The sequence below is a fragment of the Pezoporus flaviventris genome, unplaced genomic scaffold (genome assembly GCF_033815535.1).
Source record: "Pezoporus flaviventris isolate CSIRO_AGI_PZ_B2104156 unplaced genomic scaffold, CSIRO_AGI_Pfla_v1 ptg000013l, whole genome shotgun sequence".
Lineage (NCBI taxonomy): Eukaryota > Metazoa > Chordata > Aves > Psittaciformes > Psittacidae > Pezoporus > Pezoporus flaviventris.
The window spans coordinates 33,808,236-33,815,000 of record NW_026892561.1 but is presented as its reverse complement, the minus strand read 5'-3'; the positions used below and the strand labels follow the sequence as shown (position 1 = coordinate 33,815,000).

Sequence of the window (6,765 nt, the reverse complement as noted above, 5' to 3'; positions counted from 1 at the left end):
GTGAGTAATGGGAAGAGATGTTTTCAACAGCATAATGGAGCCAATGCAAACAGTCAAAGTTTCTCACTTCAGCTGTTGATAGACATCCCTGTCTCAGAAAAAAAATACCTCAGCTGTTCAAATTAAAGTGAATCATTTAACTGTCTGTGACATCCGTTATTTTTTGCAATGAAATGAACATCAAAAAATGCAGTGTAGGTCTGCAGTTCCTTGCAGTGGTTTTACTCCAGAAATACACGTTGGTGACTGCAGTGAACTTCAGCGTATTTGATTTTAAATAATGTTAGGTTTCAGGTTGCAACTGTTACTTAACGCACCCAACAATCTCTGTATAAATGTGTTTTTGATTCTCCCTGCCCTGTGCCCTGTGTCTGCCTACCTGGGATTGCATGGATGTTCACTCAGTATTTTAGCCACCCACTAAATAGGATCTGGGTTTGAAGATGGTCGAATGTTCAAGGAGATTATGTATTTTTCAGAGCTGGCCTTTTGATGGATTCATTTACTGTGAAAATCAGCATTGTGGCCAAATACCAACTGTATTTTGATTAGGGCCAGGATGTCATGTGGAAGTGATATGGAGTAAAGCTGTTCAGGACAGCTTGAAATTTAAGGAGAAGTTAAGATGTTGAGATATTTTTTATTCCCAATGTGATATGATAAAAAAAATCATTAGGCTAAACCAAAACAGGAAAAGGCACAAGAAAGGGAAGAGGTAGTAGGTTGCTTGAGTATGTAGCAAATGGAAGGAAACACCTAAAGGGGATGGTGGCGATGTTACAATTTTATTGTGCCATCTCCTTCAGTCTTTCCAAAACATCATCTTTCTTCCAGTCTCTCTAATCCTATTGGAAAATCTCTGCATCTGGCATATCTTTTCATGTTCTCTGAGCACACCAAGTTGAACTTTAAGGTGAAGATGGGAACTTTAATTTTGCATCTGTCATGTCTTCATCCCTTCTCATCTCTTTTATATGATCCAGGTACCAGAGCCTAATTCTCGTTTCACATCTGCTGTCTTTAACCTCCACTACATTGACTGCTGTTTAAGAATCCCACCAGTCTCCTGATGACAGAATTCTTCCTTATCCTTCTTTGACACCCTTCTTTTGCAGGAATCCTTCCTAACAACCAAGCAGTCTCAAGCAGCCAATGTCTGATTGCATTTCTTTCCCCAAATTGCCATTCCATACCTTGGCCTGAGCTGCTGCAGTCCTTTAGGCCTCCAAAGGCTCTGAATTTTATGGACATCTTTTACATATTTAATTTTGGAGCAGGTCATCAGCAAAAATTTTGTATTGGGAAAATACATCCTACCTGCTGCCATATTGCCATCACTTCTTAAGTACTGATTTCAGGTACTATTTCTTCGGTTACCATCAAATTACAGTCAAGTCTAGTGGAAGATATCCCTGCCCATGGCAGGGGCTTGAAACTAGATGATCTTTAAGGTGCCTTCCAACCCAAGCCATTCTATGATTCTGTGATTCTATGAAATTTCTCTCATATTATTCCTTACCTATTTTTTCTTTAGCTGGAGCTCCAACCTCAATGATTTCTGAAGGCAATTTAAAGCTTATTTGCACTTCAGATACAAACAAGCTTCTTTAAATCCTCTTGTGTGAGTGAGAAAATTAAGTACACTTTGCAGGTCTGATTCAGTTGGTTGCTATCCTACAGGATTTATATGTTTTTACATTTCCCACCCCCTGTTTGTTAATAACCTCTGAGCTGTTGAACTTAGAATGAAATAGGCTAAGTATTTAAAAACTGTAATGTAATCTTTATTAAAAATTCATGTGATTGATGCCCTTCATCTGCTTTTTGTTTTGGTTGGTGGGGGTTTTGTCCCCTGAAAATAGTTGAAAAAATTTGCTTTGCATTATCAGGTAAATCCAAACCAACTAGCACATACTGACTGCTTAAAAAAAGGTCCAGAAATCCCCAAATTCACACATCTAATAGTGGATGTAATTGCCACCTCTTGTTCTTCAGTTTAATCCTGTTTTTGCACTATGTTACTGGCTTTATGATGTCATGCTTTGTTTGGTGCTGACTGCTGTTCACCCATAAGGCTCAGCTTCAGACAACTGGTCAGTTTGGCATTCAGCTTTCACTCAAACCAAGTTCCTGGCAGTTACAGGCTTATTTTGTTCCTGGCAAAGTAGCTTCTGCTACCCTGTGCAGTTTTAGGTATAATATTCTGGTCTTATTGAGTATCTTGGACCCCCGAAGTCCCTGCTGTGCTTCACAGGAATGGAAAATACTATGTAATTATCTTTGAAAAATCTGAGCCAATCAATTGCATTTCTTTCTGTGTTTGAAAGAGGTTGGAGGTGTTCACATTTAATAAACTTTTAGTTTAATGATGTTTAAAAAAACAGTGAAATGGATGCTAAGCCTTTTTTCACTTCAAAGAGTATTGGGCAGTTGTTACATCTGAAGGAAATACTTTCTTTTATGTTAATTTTCTAATTATATTATCAGGGGTGCACTGCAAGAACTTATTGTCAGAGACAAATTGATGCTCCTGCATCCAATCTAAATGGGATAGATCTAAGAGTATTCCCAATACAAGCATTGCCTGCTCCAGAGGATTCACCCCGCCTGACAGTCACCACTGGAGAGCCTCACAGTCCTGCTGCTGTGGGACATGTGCTTGAGGGGCTCATAACAGATTAAAGCTAAACTGGGAGCAATTCGGAGGTGTCTCAAGTAAAAGCTGGTAACACAGGTTCATGGACAACTTCAAAGCAGTGTTCATTCCTACTGCTCGTTCTGCAAGCCGAGCAGTGCACTGCAGGTGGCTCTGTGCCTTTGAAGTCTGTGGGGTTTACTTGAGCTACACCAGGAGTCCATTACACTCTCAGCATAGCTCTTTAAATAGAGCATTGGGTATGAAGAGGTCTTCAGTCTGTAGGACAGGAATCCAGGACGCATTTAAAGAAAAAAAGTCCCAAGTTTGGAATGAGGGCGTTTCAGAGAGGTGATGCCCTGATGCAGCCGAGAGTGGCAATTCTTTGTATCTAATAGAGGATCCAGAGCACTTGCAAAATGAAAGTAGACTTCTTCCAGTTTGTCTCATGACAAAGTAAGCAGAGTGGGTTTATAGAAATATAATAAGGTCAGACATGTTTTAGAAATATCTTCATGATGACTTCCCATAGGGAATACCAAAGTGCCCACCTGTGCCTTAAAAAAGATTCCTGTGCACTAAAAAGGCATAGAACCATGGAGTGGTTTGGATTGGAAGGGACCTTAAAGACTATCTAGTCCAAATCCCTGTCATAGGCAGGGACACCCTCCCACTAGACCAGGTTGCTCCAAGCCCCATCCAACCTGGCCTTGAACACTGCCAGGGATGGGGCAGCCACAGCTTCTCTGGGCAACCTGTGCCAGTGCCTCACCACCCTCACAGGAAAGAATTTCTTCCTAATCTAATAGCTCACTGATGTTAATTCCTTCTTTTCATAATAGTGGAGGGCCGCTTGTAAGATCAGACGGCAGTTGTTTCGCCCTCTTTACTACATTGTCCATCTGCGGAGTCTTTCGCTGGCTTTCTAGAAGGATTAGGTGGAGCAAAATTAGATGAATATCATCTTAGTAAATGAATTAGAACCTCAGAACATAGATGAACAAACTTTTTCTGTTCCTGAGCAGTTGTGTGCTTGCAGAAGTTGCCTCTGTCTTGTGATAGCTTCAGATGGCTCAAAGTTCAGGTGATCTCTTTTCTGACTTGTATGCAAGACAGTACTTGAAATCTTTTTAATTCTTCTTCTGATCACTTAAATGAGCTACAAATGGGAAGAGCTCCTCTTTTCTGCCATAGTGCTTGAAAGGGACTGACACAGAATTGCCCTCAGATTTTTTTTTTTGCTTCTCCCAACTTCTTCCTAAGTAATCATTCTGCTTGTCCTCCAAGGTGGTTATTACTGATACTGGCTGGGCATCAGGCTGCTGGAGAGAGGTGGTAAGCATTGCTTGGGGTTTTTTTCCATTTCTTTCACTTACTAAACTGGGATTATCTCTACCTGTTCTGTCCTCTGTTGTGCCGGGGACAGTGAGCAAGAGCTGTGTGGGTGCTAGCCAGGGTCAACTGACAGCAAATCTTTGTCTCCTAGCTTTGCTGCTGTGCTATATGGTTTGGTCACTGCACAGAGGATGCATTAAAAACTGCCAGTGAGATGTGACAAACGATCATGCAGCTGTCCATTAGGAGCTGATCTGGGGTTGATGGTGAAATGAAAGCCTGTTGCATTAGACGACCACTATACTAAGCTGGTTTTCTCTTGGGGTGTGTAAATTTACCATTTGTATTCAGAAATATGATGTTCAGAAATGTAGTGTTCAGTAATGTAATTCAGTATTATATTCAGAAATGTAATGTTTCAGAGATATATGTAGAAATGCATTTTATGTAATAGTGATAAGGATGATACTTTAGTAGATACCTAGTGTTTCTGGTCTGGGGATCTCTAACAAATCTTTAAAAATTAGGTTACGAACTCTGCTGACTTTAAGCTTTGTGTATCTTTCACAACTTCATAAAGGGCTAATTTCCCTTGGCAGAATTGCATTATGCCCACTAACCCAGACACAGTCAACATCACAACTGAATTGCTGTTATTCACCTAGAAGTAGAGACAACTGGTAAAACAAAGCATCCTCCCCAGGTTCCTGAGATCCCAGTTCAGCTCTGAGTCTGTGTGGTGAAGTCTCCTTGAAACTAGAAAGTCTACTTTGTAAAATATCATAAGTTTATCTTAAAATACATCAAGGTGGGTTTTCTGTCTTTGAGCAAAAAGTTTTTAAAGCCCTCAGCTCTCACTGCTTCACAGGCAATATTGAAAATTTTGAGTTAGTGAAGTAATATCTGTCTGCAAGGAACATTTAAAAGTTTTCCAAGTGGTAGGAAGTATTTCATTAATGTCTATGCTATGATAATTTAGGACTTACCTACAAAAGGTAACTCAGGAAAATTACCCTACTTTGAATCCATAGCTGTAATGAATTCCAATCAAAATAAAAAAATCTAACTAATCATTTACTTTATTTTTTGTGACTATGGGATGCTAAGAGGAATTAATTCATAGTCAGAGTTAATCCTACTTGGAGAAGGTATGTATGATACCAAAGAAGGAAAGGCAAATGGACAAGTGGGATAGCCCAGCTGTGTGTTGTGTGCAAGAGGAAGGAAGGGAAAGGGGCACTTGTGGGTCTGGATGAAAACGGGACCAAACTAGCCCCCTGTGCCCTCTCCACACCTCAGTAGCTGGGTTTTGAAGCTGGCCAGCCGTGCTGGGCATGTGAAGGAGCCTTTCCACCTGCAGTGTTTACAACTGAAAAGGGAGATTTGCTGTACAAATTGTAGAGACAGGCTCCCAGCTGGGTGCTGTGGGACGTGGTGGCTCAGTGGTGTGAGGTGGTTGGGTGTCCATGGCACAAATTTGCAGTGTATGTTTTGAAAGGTACATATGTGTTTTTTTCATTGCATTCTATTGTGAGTGGCTCATGTGCTAGCAAATGCTTTGCCTACGGTGATTATAAAGGGTGACTGTGGAAATACGAAGGGGAAAAAAAGGGTTGGTTAGTGAATTGGGAACAATGGTAATTTACAGCAAAAGCAGGAGGAAAACTTCTTTTCAGTTTTTTTAATAAGCACCATAAAAACTGTCCTGTGGTGTCTTTGAAAAAGTTGTAAGAATGTTACACTGTTCTAAAATGAATAGAAAATGTTTCCTGAAGAGAAGCTTGTAAAGTAAAATTCATCAATTTGTCTAAGGAGTTAGCTACCAATTAAGAACAAAATGTTTTATTTTCACTGGAAAATAAATAGTCTTACTACATTGTGTATCAAGTGTTTAAGAGACCAAGTCCATGCAAAATGTCCAGAGAAACTGCACAATGGAAAACGTCATGTTTTGTAGTTTTATGTCCCCTGTGTATTTACAAATAAGACATTTATCCTTCTTGCATTCATTGTGGTATGTGCACTACAGTGTGTTCCTCTCAGCCATGCAGCTTTGATCTGCTGGGTACCACTGGCATCTTTTGCTTGCACAAAGAGCATTCACAAGTTTGTCTTAGTTCTCACTTCTTCATATGGCTTTTGTAGCTAATTTTGAACCCTCTTTGATTTGTTATTTTCTAATTCACAGCTTACCTATAGCTGCTTGGAGATGTCAGGCGGACAAAGATGCACTTATATTTTCTCTCATTCCCAGCTTTCACATGCTCTGTACAAAACCTGTTGTGATTATTTACACACTTTAGACTGATTTAGGTTTTGTTTTCTATTTTTGGTTATGTAGAGAAAAATGTTCTATATTTTTGGTCATTAAATTTTCACTGGATTAGTTCCTGTTGCATAACTGAGGGGAAAAGAGTGAAAAAGATCAATTGATTTTATTTTTTTTTTTTAACTAATGCAGCTATTTTATTATGTGCATAATTATTAATAGTAATTCCCTGCTTGTTCCACCAAGTCCTTGTGGTTGAAATGTTGGTAATGAAGTTTTATTAAGTCCTGTAAGGAGTGCCTAGTTATAACAGTTGCCCTGTGCTTTTGTAGCTGTTGACTGATGAACCTTATTCTGTCTGTCTTCAAACAAGAGTGTTTGCTAAAATTTCCACAGATTCATCAATAAACTGTTGTAAACAATTTTCAAAGGTTATTAATTTTTTTTCTTCTAAAATTTGAATTTTCAAAAAAAAAAGTTATTTCTCCAATATCCACTATTTTATGGTTTGAAATATAACTCTCCA

The 6,765-nt window shown here is 39.3% G+C and overlaps 1 protein-coding gene across 5 annotated transcripts in view; it reads left to right on the top strand.

The window, feature by feature from the left end:
• RSRC1 (arginine and serine rich coiled-coil 1) overlaps positions 1–6,765 on the top strand; it is a 169,679-nt gene that overhangs the window by 135,556 nt on the left and 27,358 nt on the right. The window lies entirely within an intron of this gene.